This window comes from Pogonomyrmex barbatus, unplaced genomic scaffold (genome assembly GCF_055798465.1).
Source record: "Pogonomyrmex barbatus isolate J1 unplaced genomic scaffold, ASM5579846v1 scaffold9, whole genome shotgun sequence".
NCBI classification, from domain to species: Eukaryota; Metazoa; Arthropoda; class Insecta; order Hymenoptera; family Formicidae; genus Pogonomyrmex; species Pogonomyrmex barbatus.
The window spans coordinates 8,768,907-8,788,507 of NW_028297193.1; the positions used below are offsets into that span (position 1 = coordinate 8,768,907).

At 34.1% G+C, this 19,601-nt stretch overlaps 1 protein-coding gene across 1 annotated transcript in view; it reads right to left on the reverse strand.

Moving 5' to 3' along the window:
* LOC105433326 (uncharacterized) overlaps positions 1 to 19,601 on the reverse strand; it is a 297,296-nt gene that overhangs the window by 272,852 nt on the left and 4,843 nt on the right. The gene's annotated exons all lie outside the window — the stretch shown is intronic.

The following is a 19,601-nucleotide window of genomic DNA, read 5'->3' on the forward strand; positions in this document are numbered from 1 at the left end:
TATAATCTTGTTGGTCACGATTTTGGCAAAGTCGCTAGGCTGTCCTTCGCTGCAGACATTCGCTTTACAAAATATGGTTTTCTTGATTTACATTAAAAGATAAATTGAATACGCTTGCTGTTTGTGCTGGCGTGTCAGTTGGCTACGCGTAATAGTGCGTGTTGGTGAAGCGTCCTCGCTGCCTGATGTCGGTGTACACGGTCGGCGCTGGCTGGTTCTTGGTGCTCGTAGACTCTTTGATCGTTGCTCCGCTGCCACTGGACACTCGTTGTCGTAAGTCGGCACTCTGCTGACTTTACTCTACACTGACACAATTTCGTGGGAGGCTTATTTTTTGACAGGGCCTTTTCCGTCCGCCTGTTTTCTACAGGTCTTGTATCTTCGACTTATAGGAAATTTGATTCTTCTGCCTGCAGCTTGTATTGCAGATCTTATTTTGTTTTGCCAAAAAATTTTTCTTCCTTCTTCTGCCCGTAATGCAATGCATCGGGGCTTACTCTTTCGATTCTACTGGTTTGATCAACGATGATCCTCTCAACTTGTTGTTCTTGAGGCGATAGTTTTGACCATCGCTGCCACCAAAATGTTGATTGAATCCCCGGTAATCTACGATGTTAATATTCGGGATAGTCGGGTTCGCCAAGCCTAAGAAGTTGAAACTCCGAGCAGGATCAAAGGAATGTAGGGGTCCTCTTGAAATCACTAACACACACTTTCTTTACTTTAATTGATTTATTTATTTTAACAAATGAACAAATACTTGATATTATAATGATTATATTATATTATATTATATTATATTATATTATATTTTACACACGATTACGTGTCGTCGGGCGGCTCGGCGCGTCTCGCGTTACTCTGGCCGACGACCGAGTGTGACACATGAGATGCTGATAATATGGCTCGCATCAACTTCGCGACGGGATTCCGTAATATTTTGCGCGATTTTTATAATATTAATTCCGCACGACTTATAATTCGGCTTCTCCTTGTGTAACTGATTATATAGACTGATCGATGTCCGATCAGCATTCCGATCGGTTGCGTCGATTGATTGCGTGATATTGATTGATCATAGGCTTTTCGCAATATTCTCATGCGATGCGTTTCTGCGGTCTTTCGAAAGACTTTTTCCGAGATTCATGCGGACTACTTTTATTATTAATTGTAGGTCTGGCTACAACAATATGTTAAAACAATATTTGGACATAGCGATGAAATAAGAATACCCATACAACAGCATGATTTGTACGCATTGCCGTCTGAAAGTTTTCTCTACGTTGAAGGAAGATTTATGAAGAACAAAAAGGATCTTGATGGATCTGATGTAGCATTGGGAAATAATTGCGTCGCGTTCATGTTTGATGAAATTCGATATGAATTCAATGGTGTAGAGATTGATCGCAATAGAAACGTTAGAGTGATCAGTCTTCTAAAGGGCTATACAACGCTATCAAATGACAATCTTGTATCTCTGTGAATGCTGGATTATCTTAAGTGACTATAATGCTCTAATGATAGCTGATGGATACCTTAATTTGTGTACCGCTCAACATATTGTTTGGCTTTTGCGAAGATTATAATAGTGTGGTAATTGACGCTCGTCACGAATTGATTTTGATACGAGCGCGCAATGATAACAATTGCCTTGTAGGAGATCCTGCGATTGAACCGACACTTGAATTATTCAAAGTACAATGACGAATGCCTCACGTTATGTTGAACAAAGTCAATAAACTATTCATGCTGCGGATCTTGGAAAGCGGACTGAGTATGAGTTTTCGTTCATGGGATCTATATGAATACTCTTTATTGCCGAACACAAAACATTCCTGGGCTATCAAAACTGCAACTCAGCTCGAGAAGCCGCGATACGTCATCTTTGCTGTGCAGACTAATAAAAAAAATAACATGAAAGTAACATAAATTTGGCTTCGATCATTGTAAATTGATCAACATGAAACTCTAAACTCAGAATTTTATCCGTACGATGATCTGAATCTGAGATTTTGACAAACATAGATATGTCTTATATGACATGTTTTTGCGCTTTCGTACATCTTATTATCAAATAGATAAAATACCGAATCGTTACATAATTATGACATCTTTGAAAATTTTTGTTGTGCAACCATTGACTGTTTCGCGGCAAAATGAATCCATCGAGAGCGCCACTATAAATGTGCGATTAGAATTTGAATTCAAAGAGAATATACCAAATACTACCGCTTATTATTTCATCATACATGACCGCATGAACATAATCCACTGTGCAACGTAATGCACAAGATGACATAAATTGCAACGCTGGTAAGAGAGACAATAAAATTTACGATACATCGAAATCGATACACCGCAATCTTCTTCTTAACAACAATTATGTCTGTGCCAACGTTTGTAAACTCGCAAGCTATTCCTCGTTGGAGGATAGTTTGTCGTAAAAGAGTTTGCTGCTCTCAAAGAAGGGATCGTTCTCTCCCACTACATTTTCGCAAGCCCTATACTATGGTATTTCCTCGCAAGTGCCGACAAGTCTCGCGCACGCTGGGTGATACGTCATCATCATAGACTGCGATGGAACGACTGCGACGGAACAATATAACAAAGCTAAGAATTTGATTACGAAAGCTATGCACAGTACGAAAGAAGACGACGACGACGACGGTCATATATGTCAAGAAACACGAAAAACGAAAATGGCTGTGAAATTTGCTTCTGGAATGATGAGCAAAAGCGCATGTATATCGAGACCTGGATGCGGATTACGAAGATGTAGATTCTTTGAACATTCTAAATGCTGATAATACTATGCGGTGTGGATATCACTGTACTAATTGCGCGTTACAAAATATATTCAAATTGTTTAAATGGTAGTCAGATAACCATGAATAAATATAATAAATAAATATAATATTATATACGAAATATTTTTTATTTCTTTCCTTTACATTGACGATTACTCAAATATTCTAACGATTCAATACATGTTTTTTTTCCGATGTAACGTTCAATCGACTAGTCAAAACTCGTCGCCTGCGATTATGACAACAGGAAGAGATAAAGAAGAACAACACAAAAACAATGAATCTTATACTGAAACATAAACAAAACGTCTAACACTTCAGATAAGTTCAAGTTACATACTACACATTTTCATAGTTAGGTCGACTAGATAATTATCAGTTGTAGTGTATATTGAAAAAATATTCTTTCAAATTTAAATTTTTTTAAATAAAATATAAGAATAATATCCCACAAAGATTAATAATAAATTTTAAAAATTTGCTAAGAATAATATTTCTTATAATATTCTTTAAAATCTCCTAAAAAAAAACTTTATATAACACTCTGCATGAGCAGATTTAGGAAAGGATGATTAACTTTTACTATTAATCATAATTATTTTGACTTAGAATTTTTTTTAAATATGCATTGTATAAGATTACACGCAATGGATTTGATTATTATAACCAAATAAGAATAGAATATTTATAATTATATATCGCCTCGCACTTGACTCGGGAATCACCATTGCTTCATCACCAATGCTTCTCCAATTGTAACGAAGCGAATTGTTTCTCAAGTGTCTGTAATGTAAGAGAAAAATTAGGAAATCTACTTTTTTTCACGTACATAAAAATTAATAAAATAAGTTATATATATCTGCTGCTTCAACCACTATTCGTACAGTTTACACACGTTCTCCATCGCGCAATTCTTCGTATGGCGTTTACAGCGAAAGGCGCGAGTGTTGTCCAAGGTGGCGAGATGTCTGATGTCCTTGTAGTCGACGTCGATGGTCTCGACGATCACGTCGAGGTTCCTGATGGCATCGTCGAGAATTTCCTCCAACCATTTCTTCTTTTCTAATCCTTTTATGTACATCTAATCCTTTTATGTCATACTATGTCTCGCATTAGGTCGCCGCACACACTGCTTCGGATCGTTGTCTTTGAGAACTCGTAAGCGATCGTTCCAATCCAATCCATGGTGATTGGACATTAGCAGCACGCTTTCAATTATTCACTCCTCGTAAGGAGATTCCAGGGCATCGATTCTTTAAAAACTCGATGAAGCAGCTCTTTCCCGTTCTTCAATACTGCACCTCTTTCACCATGAACTTTTCCCGAACAATAAAACCTTGTAGATCGACGAAGATCAGCATAAATATTTGAAAGAATACATGTATATATGTATTGTAAGAATTAGACGACCGTAAGCGGTCATGAAAGAGATTCGGAATATAAACAGCTAACAGAGAGAAGCCGTCGTGGTCGTGCAGACTAAGTGTCGGATTGGTAGCCAAGGGATCCCGAGTTCAAATCCAGTTGGTCTCCGTTAATTTTTTCCGAATCTAATAGATATCTTTCAATCTCAGAAGTGGGATTCAGCCTATGTTACCTATAGATATCTTTTAGTATATTGTAATATGCGTATATATATATATATATATATATATATGTGTGTGTATTTTTTTGTATTGTTGACGTGTTCTAAATACGTTATTTACGAAATATCATCACATGCTTCGGTAGTCGAAGGGATAAGATGCCTGCCCGATAAGGAGATCCAGGTTCGATTCCTGGCTGAGGTATTTTTTCGCAAAATAATTACGAGTTTTTCACTGGTTCGTGGTCGGGCCCCGCCGTGACGCACTCTCCCTTCTTATTTGGGACATCGTGTAGGAAATTTTGGAAAAAAAATAAACAGAACCGACACAGGCTTTCCAAGGCACTACTGTGACCCTGCGCGTCTAATGAGTTATTATATATCCTCGACAATTTCCTTGTCCCTTTATCTAAACCGGAGTATGATCATCCCTTTATCTAAACCGGAGTATGGTCAACTCTTTATTTAAACCGAAGTATAGTCATAAGTTTTCTGAATCACAATTTTTGTTTCCATCTGATTATGTCAGAATATACATAGCATAAATGAAAAATTTAAACAATTTGATTTTTTACAATTTAAACAATTAAACAATTGTTTTAACCTTTTTACGCCAAAATTATATCGTCGATAAATGCGATGCGGTGCAAATTTTGCGCAAGATTTATAATAAAAATTTACCCATAGAGTGCAAATTAATATCTTATGTTATAATATTGTGCACTATGCATTAAATAAATGTGTATATTGAAAAAAATATATATCATTCTTTCAAATTTAAATTAAAATTATTTTTTCTCTTCTCTACCATTCCCTTCTCCACCATTCCTTATGATATTAGAATAATAATTGCTATATTTAAAATCGTAAGAATAAGATTTGTGATAAGAGAGAGATAGTAGGTATAGAGAGAGCCGCAAAGGGGGAGAGAGAGAGTAGGTAAAGAAAAAGAGAAGATGATATGAGAACATGGCAGTGGCGGGGCGGCGGCGGCGCCGACGGCGGCAGGCAGCGGCGGGCTACGGCGATAAAGGATCCGGGCCTTCTCGCGCTCGCCCTTTTCATCGTTCGCAACACATCCGCAATTTTCTCTTTAAATTTTATTTTATAGCAGCCAAATTTATTGGTGGTTTTCTTATTATGTCGCAACACGTACAATCGTCAGTGTTTTTTTCTTTGTCTAAACCGGAAACGTCATCATGTGTCGACGCTTCACTCAATTTGTTCATTATTATTATCTAAATTCTATTATCTTATCTTCCTTACTGGATGACACATTTTAAAGGACCACACACACACACACACACACACACACACACACCACACACACACACACACACACACACACACACACACACACACACACACACACACACACACACACATATATATGAGATACGTCGAATTATATCCAAATCGAGCAAGACATCCAAGACCTAGTGTTATACTTGAAGCGGTTTAAAGATTATATAAAATTGGAAGCGTGTTACCAAAAAGAAAGGACACCGTGGCAGACACCGTGTTGCAAGAAATTTACGAAACATGGAAACAATCCTTCGTGCTGTTGAGCAAGAACCTGAAACTAGTATTCGGGACATTGTTTGAGAGCACGAATTATCTTATTCTACCGTCCAAAGAATATTCAAAGAAGAAAAATTACATGCCTATCATTATACTCGCGTGCAACATTTGCGACAAGAAGACTATCCTCGGAGAAAGAAATTCTGCAAGAATTTTCTAAGAAGAGTAGACGAAGATCGAGAATTTCCTTCTCGTGTAATATTCAGTGATGAATCGCTGTTCACACGAGAAGTAATTTTAAATTCGCATAATATGCATATGTGGGACGACGAGAATCCTCGAACGATACGACTCAGAAATTATCAAGTTCGTTGGAAACTAAACGTCTGGGCTGGGATTATGGATACAAAAATATTGGGTCCAATTGGGTTATTCTTCTAGAAAGATTAAATAACGCATCGTATTTGGAATTTTTATCAGAAAATCTGCCGGACTTTTTGGAAGAGATACCATTATTAAACAGAAATAAAATTATATTTCAACAGGACGGTGCTGGTCCACATAACGCCAGAATAGTCACAGACTTTTTAAATCAGCAATTTCCTGGTCATTGGATGGGCCGGTATAGACCGATACGTTGGCCTGCAAGATCCCCAGGCCTCAATCCATTAGATTTTTTCTTGTGGGGATACTGCAAGGAAATCATTTACAGACAGCTTCCCTAGAATGTCGAAGAACTAAATAACAAATTTCACCATGCCATTTGGTCAATCGACAACGAAGTTATGGAGAAAACCCAAGAAAATTTATTGAAACGCATGAGAGCTTGCATCAGAATGGACGGCGGACATTTCGAACATTTATTATGAAAAGAAAAGAAGTCTTCTATAATAATTTATCTGCCCTTTCAGGGCAACCAAATATTTTATTTCGAGGGACATTCTCTTCGAGTTCACAAATTATTAAAAAAAGAAATCAACAAAAAATCAAATCAATTATTCAACAGATGGACATTACCTGCCGATATTATCTATCGAACTTATCTATTATTACTTGGTATTACGAAGCATTCGAAGCGTTTCACTATCGGTCATTAACGCGCTACATCATGATAATAGGCTGACTTATCGATCTGATTTACATTACATTAGGTCGATAAGTTAGATCGTTATTATCACTTGGCGAATTAATGCACTTTACTGCACTAAGAACATAATCTGTCTGATTGTTGTCATCGAGCAGAGTCCGCGACGGATTACGTGCGCTATGTATGTAACGCGTTTTTTGTAATAATTTTCAATTGGCGGGATAATTAACCAGTAGTGATTAATAGTAGTAACCCGATAGATTTGTTCATAAATGATTTTATCGATCAAGTGCGTGAATAAATCCGTGAACATGTTGCCAATTTATAAAAGAGAACTTCTGATAGGTTACTGTGATTACATGTAATGTGTAGTTCTTTCTTTCAAGTCATTTTTAATCACCGAATAATTAATCGATAATGATTGATAATAACAAACTAATAAATTCGTTCGTAAATAAGTCATTCTATCGATCAAGTGTGGGAGTATCAAGTGAGATCAAGTCAGTGAAAGACTGTGAAAGTATTAATACGCGATACAATTTATTAAAGAAAATAGTTCCTGGCTTATTACTCTGTGTGTGTGTGTGTGTGCGTGCGCGCGCGCGCGCGCGCGCGCGTGTGTGTGTGTGTGTGTGTGTGTGTATGTATGTGTATAAATCTATCACATGAGGCATCGTTCATCCACGATGAAATTCATCCGTCAAGCTACAACGGTATAAAGATATCATAGAGATCTTAACAAGGTAAGCGAATGAAAGAGAGAGAGAGAGAGAGAGAGAGAGAAAAAGTAAGTGAGAAATCGCATAGGTGCATACTATCGCGTATGATAAACACGTCGACGCAGCGAATACCCTGCAGTAATCGTCGGACGGTGAGTTGCCGTCCCTGCCTACCGTCCGTACGCGTCTCGTTATTCGCTAACATTTTTCTTTTATAATTTAAAATGTAAGCGTCGGACAAAATTTTCGTAGAGGAAAAATCGTCACAGAATTAATTCAGGAGTACGTCCTTGCAAGGACACGGAGTTGTTCTGAATCACTCTGTATATATGCGACCATATATATATATATATATATATATATATATATATATATATATATAATTATATATATATATATATAAATATATATATATATATATATATTATATATATATTAGGTGTACTAAAAAGTTCTGAGCTTTTTTTGTAAAATTCAATCTTTATTCAAAAAAAATAAAAAAATATTAATCAGCGAAATATTCCCCGTTTGCATCAACGACCTTTTGCCATCTTTCGGGTAGCTTGCGAATTCCTTGACGAAAGAAGCTCACGGGCTTCGAAGCGATAAAGTCATCAATGCATTTCGTATCTCTTCAAATCTCACAAAATGTGTATCAGCCAAATGATGCTGCAGCGACCGGAATATGTAGTAATCGGAAGGCGCCATGTCTGGGCTATACATCACGTGCGGGAGAAGTTCCCAGTCTAACGCAAAGATATAGTCCTGAGTCGCTTTCGCAACATGTGGTCAAGCATTGTCATGAAGCAAGATCACTTTACGATGTCCTTGGCCAGTAAATGGCCTCTTTTCTTCTAATGCATCGCTCAAATTGGTCAATTGTTGTTGGTAGCGGTCTGCCGTGATTGTTTCACCCGGTTGTAACAACTCGTAATACAATACCTTTCCAATTCCACCAGATACAGAGCAATATCTTCTTGGCGTGGATATTGGGCTTTGGCGTTGATGTCGAAGGTTGACCAGGGTCAACCCATGATTTTCTACGTTTAGGGTTATGATAAAGAATCCACTTTTCATCGCCTGTAATGATTTTGTGCAGAAAATCTTTTTTCCGGAACTTTGAAAGCAAAGTGAGTGCAGTTTCACGCCGACGATTTTTGTTGTCTTCGGACAATTCATGCGGAACCTATCTGCCTTCCTTCTGAACCTTTCCCATCGTAAACGTACGGAAATGGTTTGCTGCGTAACGTCAAGCTATTCTGCAAGCTCCTTTTCAGTTTGCACAAAGTTTATATCCAGCAGTGCTTACAATTCGTCCGTTTCAATCTTTTGAGGGCGTCCAGCACGCGCCCTCATCTTCAAGACTGAAATCTCCTTGGCGAAATTTTTGATATCATCTTTTACATGTAGTATGACTTACAGCGTTCTCTCCATATGCAGCACAAATCATTGCAGTGACTTCAGCAGCATTTTTCTTCAGATGAAACGCGAAGTGAAGGGATGGAAAATCGAATATGCTCTTTTGTTATTGCCATCGTGAACACTACTGATTTTTAAGGTTATGTGCATCAAACGTCAAACCGTATGGCATTTTAGAAGGCCAAATGTCAACGCTTTAAAACCGCAAAAGGGCGGGAAGATATATAAAATTTAAATTGTTATTTCGGTTGTATGAAATCTAAAGCTCAGAACTTTTTTGTACATCTAATATATATACATATATACACATATATATATATATATATTACACATATATATATATTACATATATATATATATATGTGTGTGTATATATATATACATATATATATATATATATATATATATATATTGTTGTGGCCGGTGATCCGCTCGTTTTTTGGTCCCCGTATGAGTAATATAATGTATGAGTAATATCCGAATAATGTTGAGAAGATCATTCCTTGTCAATGCGTCGTTGTTTATGATTTATTAATTGAAGAGATTCGACAGAGAGATTCGTGAGAGACGATTTTAAGAGGTGACGCGCGAGTAGATTATATCACGAACAATGTAATTGATTGAGCTTATTAAAATTCAGTCTTTATAAATGGCCTCTAATTATATACGCGTGTCGAGTGAGTAAGTGTTGTGCGAGTGACCGCCGCGGAATATTGTCCGCGATATTATCGCGCTTTCGTGGCGGTCACTCGCACAACATTCACTCATCCGACACGCGTATATAATTAAAGGCCGTTTATAAAGATGTATATAAAGATATATATATATATATATATATATATATATATATATATATATATATATACAGGGTGTCCCAAAACTTCCGCATTTGAAGTATACTACGTGATTCTCTATGCTCTAAAAGAAACAACTTTTTGTTAGCGTGCGACGAGCAGTTTTTACAGTGGATGGAATTAAAAGTGACGAATGAGCACGCGTATGTACGTAGCGGTCAAGGCCGGCACGCATTCCTCAGGCCGGCGTGGCCTAATTTTTGACGACTTCACATATTATATTGTTCAAAATATGATAAAAATTAATAAAACAAATATTGTTTTCATCCTTTACGTAACGATTCAATAAAAAAATTGTCTGATTTCGTACATTATCTCGAAATAAAACTAAATGTTAATAATATGAACTGAACATTGTGTTATTTTAGTTACTGCGCAATTGCATATGACAATAAAAAAATGCTAAATTTAACAAATAATTATGTGAGTACATAATCACGAAGAGTAAAAAAATTGATTTTTTCATAATAGTGTTTAAAGATAAAAATTGGTTTTTTCATAATAGTGTTTAAAGATAAAATATTTCAATTTATAATTGAAGATATTTTCAGAGAAGTCTGGTTCTTTCTTCATTTTCTCAGAAAAAATTAACAAAAAAATTTATACAAAAATATTTATCTTTATAATATTACAATAATCACATAATCTCATCAAAATTTCAGTAACGATTGTACCGATATCTTGAAACATTTGCATATATTTAGTAAATGTGTAAAATTATTTTCTAATATCTTGTATCAGAGAAGTTAAAAAAATTATAAAATATTAAAATTATTTAAATAAGAAAAGTATAAAAAATTATACTTATTAAAATAAATAATTTTGATCTAGACGTTATGTAAAATAATTTTTTTAAAAATATGTCAAAAATATTATAAAAATATTTTAAATATTTTGAAATAATCGTATTTAAAGTACTGTACACATTGCGTATATATGCTTTGCAAAAAATTTTCCTTCGTGAAAAACAATTTGATTAAATTATTTATAATTGTTAAAAAGTTCAAAAGTTCAATTTCTCGTTATTAAGCGTTACATATTCTGTTAAAAGAAAATATTCTATTGATTACACGGTAATACAATAAAGTAGAAAATACAATTCATAAGCATTTGTGATGTAGAGAGATATTCGTAAGTTTTAATAATAATAGTTGTAGCTCTGAAAAGGGCTGATTAAAAGTTTAAATTTATAAAAAATGTTCGAAGTGCAATCCTCCTATTTGTATGCAGGCATTGATTCTGTGAATAAAACTATCTTAGCTGGAGCATTTCCGGTGTAATATTTCCTATTCTACAGTGAAGTTTTTCTTTTAATTCTTCTAATGTATATACAGAATCTTGATAAATAAAACTTGAATCTTGATAAATAAAACTAACTTGTAAGGAGGTGCTTCGTCACGTTGAAATCACATAATTTGACGTATATTTAATTGCAAATCTTCCAAAATAAAAAGTAATTAAAAAATAAATTAAACAAAAAAAAAAATTAACGCATAATTAAAATTAACGAAAAATTTAACTAATTAAATTTAAATTTAATTTAAATGAATTATAAATAATTCATCAAATTCAGTATTCTTTTATTGTCATATGCAATTAAGCAGTAATTAAAATAATAAAATGCTCAGTTCATACACCATATTGTCCACATTTATTTTTATTTCCAGATAATATGAAATCAGACAATTTTTTTATATATTTGAATCGTTACGTAAGGGGGTCGGCAAAACGCTGAAATTGGGCACGGGCGCCCGCGAGCGCCCGCGAGTGCCCATCTGTTATACACATCTCAAGAGTGTATCTAATATTTTTAGTACTTTGGGATAAAGTTCCGCATTTCCAAATGAAACTTAATTTATGGATCAATCAATTATTTCAATCTCGACAGTTGTTGCATTTTTCAAATTTATTATCTGTTGCCATGCACATTTAAGATAAGTAATAGAAATGAAGAATATATAAATTCACTTCAATTATTATAATGAATTCGATTGTTTAGGGAAATGCATGTTTTAGAAGAAGGCTTATTTTTATGACACTTTTTATTGTTGATATTAATATTGTTGCCGCATACAATTAGAATTAATAGATTTAAAATGTGACACTGCTCTTAAAAATCGTTTTTATACAATGACTGACATCATACAATTTTATTCATATATATCTCAAGAACGTTTCGATTACATGCTTGTGCTGCAAAAATAATGAGTATGTTCGGTTCTACATATTCATGTGAACAATTATTTTTTATTATGAAATTAAATAAATCGCGATTACGCGACAGTTAACAAATTCACATTTGAATTTTGTAATAATTTGTTTAAGTTGTCAAAACGATAACATCTGATATATCGTATATAATATCGGAAAAATGAATCAAATACTAATTAAATATTATAAAAGTTGTTTATTTAATATTATTGTAAGAATTGTTTATTTAAAATATAGATAGTTATTAATTTATGCTAATTCTGGGTCTGAATTTGTGTAACACAATAATTTTTTACTCCAGCACATTCAATGAACAGATGTTCCTGCTATCCCCTCTCCTCACTTTATTGCGCCTAACCGCCTAATGCTAGCCCCAGCGCGCTCGACTGTTGCCCGCGGGCATTGGGCGCAGGGATGCCATTTCATGTACGATTGCAGCCACGCTGCAGCACGTAGAGGGGATAGACTGACACACACACTAGCGCTCGTCCGTGTACGCTCCGCGCTTCGGCCAAGTTCGAGCGGTAGAGAAGGAGTACCGACAACTGTTGTCTTCTTCTTTCTCGAGAAACGCTGTATCGCTGATTTGAAGCTGGCGTCTCATGACATGACACGAATTAATCATGCGATGTCATTGTCGATTATTTTTACATATACTTTTATACATATATTTTATTAAGTTAATAACATTATATTATTACAATATATTTTTTTCATACATAAATAAAAATCAAAATTTGTAAATATAAAAATCCACTCTTTGCCAATATATACGCTTTTTATTTGCAAAAAGTAATTATTATTTATTATATTAAAAAAAATTTATTGTGGTCTTATAAAGATATTTAGATATAGCTATTAAAAACTGAATAAATATATAAATAAATATATAAATAAACAATATATATATATATTATATATATTTATATATATATATATATATATACATATATACCAATAAATATATAAAATAAATATTAGATATATTATTATATAAAAGGGAGCTGAATATAAAAAGACTATATAGCTTTTATGATATTAATAAATAATAGATAATAATAAAATTAATAAAATTAATAACTGATATGAATATATCAATTGCAAAAAGAAATTCAAATTATGTTAACACTCTTATCTTTTTATTATTGTTATTAGTTTTTAAATGTTTAATGCTTCTTTGATAAATTATTACTAAAAAGAATAATTATTACTAAAATAATATAAAATAAAATAAATAAAATTATTACTAATTATTACTAAAAAGAATAATGAATACTTATTTTAATAAAAATTTAATCTACTTAAATTAATAATTAATAATAATTAATAATAATGAATCCATTTAAATTTATTTTTATATTTTTTATTTGAAGTAATATTTTTTTATAATTACATTTTTTCCTCCTCTATCTCTTTCATCTCTCCCCCTCCGGCCCCCCCTCCAACTATACAACATCCGGCCCCCCCTTTGCAAGGCCCACCTAGCACGGGAACGTCCACCATTTCGTCTATGAGGCACTGAAAATAATTAAATGTCAATTAATATGTTTACATATATATGTATTATACATGACATATATGTGTGTATTTATATACATATAATTATTTCAATAAATAATACCACTATCTTGCTGCTGCTGCTGCTGTTGCTGCTGCTGTTGCTGCTGCTGCGGTTGCTGCTGCTGCTGTTGCTGCTGCTGCTGCTGCTGCTGCGGCTGCTGCTGCTGCTGCGGTTGTTGTTTCTGTATAAAAAAAACTTTTGAAAAAATTACAAATTAACCAAGTACAGATCTGGAAATAATTTTATTGGACCATCAATATTATTACGTAGGACACTTAAATATAATAATAATGTTCATAAATTTCTGATCTAGCAACCGATTTGAATATAAGATTTCACAGATAATCATTTTAAAGATCCAATAAAATTATTTACATATCTGTCCAAATTGTTATATTTGTCAAGCAAAAGCGTTCTTTTTCTTACCAGCAAATTTATCTGCTCCTGCAGCTGTTGTAACTGCAGCTCATGCTGCTCTCTCAACTGCTGCATTTGCAGCTCGTGTTGTTTTTGCTGCTGTTGCAGCATGGCCGCAAATTTTTTCGTTTGCTCTGTAAAATACATAAACTATATATAGTAACATTATAATAGTATAATAGTAACATTATTATACTACTGATTATACTACTGATATCAGATAATGATAAAGTTTAATACACACGTACATGCGTACGCACACAGCACACGCACATGCAGGCACACGTACACGCAGGCACACGTACACACAGGCACATGCAGGCATACGTACACGCAGACACACGCAGGCACACGCAGACACACGCAGGCACACGCAGACACACGCAGGCACACGCAGGCACACGTACACGCAAGCACATGTACACGCAAGCACACATACACACATACACACAGGCACACGCAGCACACGCCATGCAGGCACACGTACACACAGGCACACGCAGGCACACGTACACGCAGGCACACGCAGGCACATGCACATGCAGGCACACACATACGATAATGAAGCATATTAAATTACATTGAAAATGTGATTTATATTTCTGAAATAATAATAAATTGTAACTAACCTGCCATTGCGTCGTCAAATATGCTGCTCACTATATCGCCGAAAGAAACAATGATCTCGATTTTCCATTGTTTATCTCACGATGCGCGACGATTTCATTTGTCTTTCGGTGACTTCGTGTACCATCTTTCGATCACATCGTGTATCGTGTATCTCCATCTTAACTTTTTAATATTGAAGAATATATTCGAGGTTATTTAAAAGGCATATTCGAATATATTTGAGGTTATTTAAAAGGTATAACTTTCCATATATACATTTATACACCACACACACACACACACACACACACACACACACACACATACGTGTATGTATATATATATATATATATAAATATATTCACATATACGTATACGGAGAGAGATTTAGGATCGTAAAATATTTTAACAAATAACAGAATCCTGATCTCTTTCCGTGACACACGCATACATATAATTTTCATATTATATTCATATTCTATTTCTCTTTTTATCTTTTTCGATTTTTTGTCCTTTTAAAATTGATATGGAAATGTGTGACGAATCAATCAAAAAACGTAAACGAAGCTTTATAAAAGCTTGGCTTACTGATAATAGATATCAATCATGGATACGCGAGGTATCAAATAATAATAGTCAGTATCATTGTAGCATTTGCAATAAGAATTTTTCATGTAGTTCATTAATTTCTCGCCATGCAGATTCTGCATGTCATAAAAATAATCTTAAAAAAGGATCATCATTATCTAACAATGATGAAAAATCAAAAAAAATATCTCAACCAGTTTTTCAACAGAAATGGTTAGATATCGAAGAATTCAAATGTTGGTTACGAGAAGTTCCTAACAATGCAAATTTATCTTTTTGTTCAATTTGCAATTGTTGTGCGGGTCGTTTCGGGGATCGATCAAGGAGTCGGCGGGAAAGAGGCACTCACCACTTTGTTCGATACTAAATAAACTTTATTAACACTTGATACTTGATTGTCCTTTTTAATTCGGACCGCGACAGACGTGACGGCACGGCGGATCTCGAGTCCTCTCCTAGTATCGGTCTTCCGTTTTTATCCTGTTCCAGGCGGCCGGTCCTTGCCGTGTCATCAACATGTTCGTCAGCGTTCGCGGTATATTTCTGGGTCGCGCGGCGGTTTTTCGCGTAAGGGCCGCGCAACCCGGTTAACAGTTGCTTCACGTGGAACGATTACACAATATTTGCGCGATTAGCACGGTAGCGTTGGTAATCGCTATCGCTTGGTAAAATAATAATTCGTCGGATAAAGTATCGCTTGCCGCAATCCGCTTTGTCAGCGGTGAGCGTGATTGCGTTCTCGGCGCTCGCGACACAATAAAACTATTACTGGTGGTTTAGCACAAATATATCGTCACGCAGAATCCAAAACACATTTAGATAAATATAAAAATTTCATTGAGATAAATAAATCAAATCAAAATTTGCAAACGAAAGATAATGAATTACTTTTGTCGTTTGATGAGCGTAAAAAGTTAGCAGAAATTAGATATGCTGCATTAATTGCTGATAAAAATATTTCTCATCATACTGCAAAAGAGATTCTTAATTTTTTTCAACATATAGGAAAAGATCCTAAGATAATATATTAAAAAACATGAGCATGGGTCATACAAAATGTAAAAATATTATTACAAACGTTTTATGCCCAATTGAAACGGAACGTGTCGTTAACAAAATTCAGAACACAAAATTTTCAATATTTATTGACGAAACATTTGATATTTGTAATACTAAATGGATGACTTTTATGATACGATACGTTGACCCGGAGACATTAGATGTTCGTTCACAATTAATTAAATTAATTAATATTGATGCCAAAGATTCCAGCGCAGAAAAATTGTTTCAAGCATTTAAATGTGAAATGTGGAAAATGAAAATACCATTTTTAAATATTATAGCTCTATCATGCGACAATGCATCTGTCATGATAGGAAAATTTTCATCATTTAAAAAAAAATTAGAAGAAGTATGTCCACATTTATTAACATTTACATGCCCTTGCCATTCCGCCGCATTGATAGCGCATGCTGCATGTAATAAAATACCAGAATTTTGCGAAGAATTTTTACGAAAAACTTCTAGTTTTATTAACAATAGCCTCAAACGATTATCTGTCTACAATGAATTTTCTGAGTGTTTCCAAGAAACAAATCACAAATTGTTAAAATTATGTGATATACGCTGGCTTTCTCATTACTTATGTGTAGAAAGACTTCTGGAATCTTGGGAAACAATTAAATATTTTTTGAACGAAATAGTTGTAAGTGAAAAAACACAACGTGGAGAACATCTGTTGTCTATAATGGGTAATATTGAAACAAAAGCCTATTTTCTTTTTTTAAAATACGTTTTAAATTTCTTTAACGCATTCAATGCATTTTTTCAAGCATCAGAAACACGAATTCATTTATTGCAGCCAAAATCTTTACAGTTTCTTTTTCAAATTTGCCGAAACTTTTTAAAAGATGAATATTTAAAACCTTTTTCTATAAACACAGTTTTCTCTTTATCAGAGAATCACAAAATTCTTCATAAAATTAATTTAGGTACAGAATGCGAAGAATATCTTTACGAATTATTGATGCAAGGACACGAAGACGCAGTTACAACTGTTCGAACAAATTGCTTGATGTTTTATGTAACTGCTGCAGAAGAAATTCGTAAAAGATTACCGATAAATAATAAATTTTTATTAAAATTACAAGTTTTTAGACCTTTTGTAAGCTTATTCAATACTGATAGAGAAACTTCATTTAATGATGTTTCTTTTATAGCTAAAACTATCAGTAGTGTTGATGAAAATGCTTTAAAGAAAGAATGGATTGCATTGCCATTAGATTTTACAATGGAAGAGAAGCAAAATCTTTCCAAATTAAATTTTGATAATATGTGGAAGGAAATTTTACATCCAAAACATCCAAATAATATTACTAAGTATCCAAATTTAACAAATGTTCTGAATGCTGTTCGATCACTTCCAAATTCAAATGCCGACCCAGAGAGAATGTTTTCCTTCTCTTTAAGTAATTTAAAAACAAAAAATCGAAATAGATTATCGTCGGCTTCCATTAATGCCACGTGCGTTTTAAAATCAGGATTAAGGGCGAGAGGAGAAACATGTTTAAACATGATGATTGAAGAAAAGTATTTGTCTCTTATGTCAACAGATAAATTATATGCTAATATTGCTAAAAAAAAACGCAGTACTTTAAGGCTACATGCCGTGAAATGACAATGAAATTGCTGGTCCCTCATGGGCAGGTTAAAAATATTAAATATTAGATTATTAGAATCTTGTCCATAGCAGACATCACGCTTAAAGAGAATAAGCGTATAAAAAATCTTGTCCATAGCAGACATCACGCTTAAAGAGAATAAGCGTGTAAAAAATCTTGTCCGTAGCAGACATCACGCTTAAAGAGGATAAGCGTGTAAAAAATCTTGTCCATAGCAGACATCACGCTTAAAGAGAATAAGCGTGTAAAAAATCTTGTCCATAGCAGACATCACGCTTAAAGAGAATAAGCGTGTAAAAAATCTTGTTCATAGCAGACATCACGCTTAAAGAGAATAAGCGTGTAAAAAATCTTGTCCATAGCAGACATCACGCTTAAAGAGAATAAGCGTGTAAAAAATCTTGTTTGCGGGAGATATTATGAGAAAAAAAAGCGAATTTGTATCAATAATATGTATGCGTATAGTTATACATAACACACACACACACACACACACACACACACACACACACACACACACACACACACACACACAGGGAAATGTAAAAAATCAATTTTGCAATATTAAAAAATTAATTTTTAATATTACAATAATTAAATTATTTAAATTATTTTTTATTAATAATTTAAATAAATAATTTTTTACATTTCCCTCCTGACGGAAGAGACCACCACCTTCTCGCGGTTTCCGTCGAGCAACAATATATACGTTTTTATATTTGTAGAAAATAAATACAATAAAAGTACAAGGAATACAATATACAAACGCTAAGTTTTTAATAATTATATATAAATATCTTTATAAGACCACAATAAATTTTTTTAAATATAATAATTACTTTTTGCAAATAAAAAGCGTATATATTGGCAAAGAGTGGATTTTTGTATTTACAAATTTTAATTTTTATTTATGTATGAAAAAAATATATTGTAATAATATAATGTTATTAACTTAATAAAATATATGTATAAAAGTATACGTAAAAATAATCGACAATGACATCGCATGATTAATTCGTGTCATGTCATGAGACGCCAGCTTCAAATTAGCGATACAGCGTTTCTCGAGAAAGAAGAAGACAGCAGTTGTCGGTACTCCTTCTCTACCACTCGAACTTGGCCGAAGCGCGGAGCGTACACGGACGAGCGCTCGCGCTAGTGTGTGTGTCAGTCTATCCCCTCTACGTGCTGCAGCGTACATGAAATGGCATCCCTGATTGGGCGCCCGCGAGCAGTGCTTACTTGCTGACCCCTGATGTAAGGAATGAAAACAATATTCATTTTGTTAACTTTTATCATATTTTAAATAATATAGTACGCGAAGTCGTCAAAGATTAAGTATCAGGTTGCGTCGACCTGAGAAACGCGCGCCGGTCTCGCTACATTCGCCATTTTTAATTTGATCCACTGTAAAAATTAACTCGTCGTACGCAATTTTGCTAAAGAAAAAAGTTGTTTCCTTTAGCATAAAGAATCATGTAGTGTGCTCCAAATGCAGGAGTTTTGGGACACTCTATATATGTACATATACACTACTGTTGT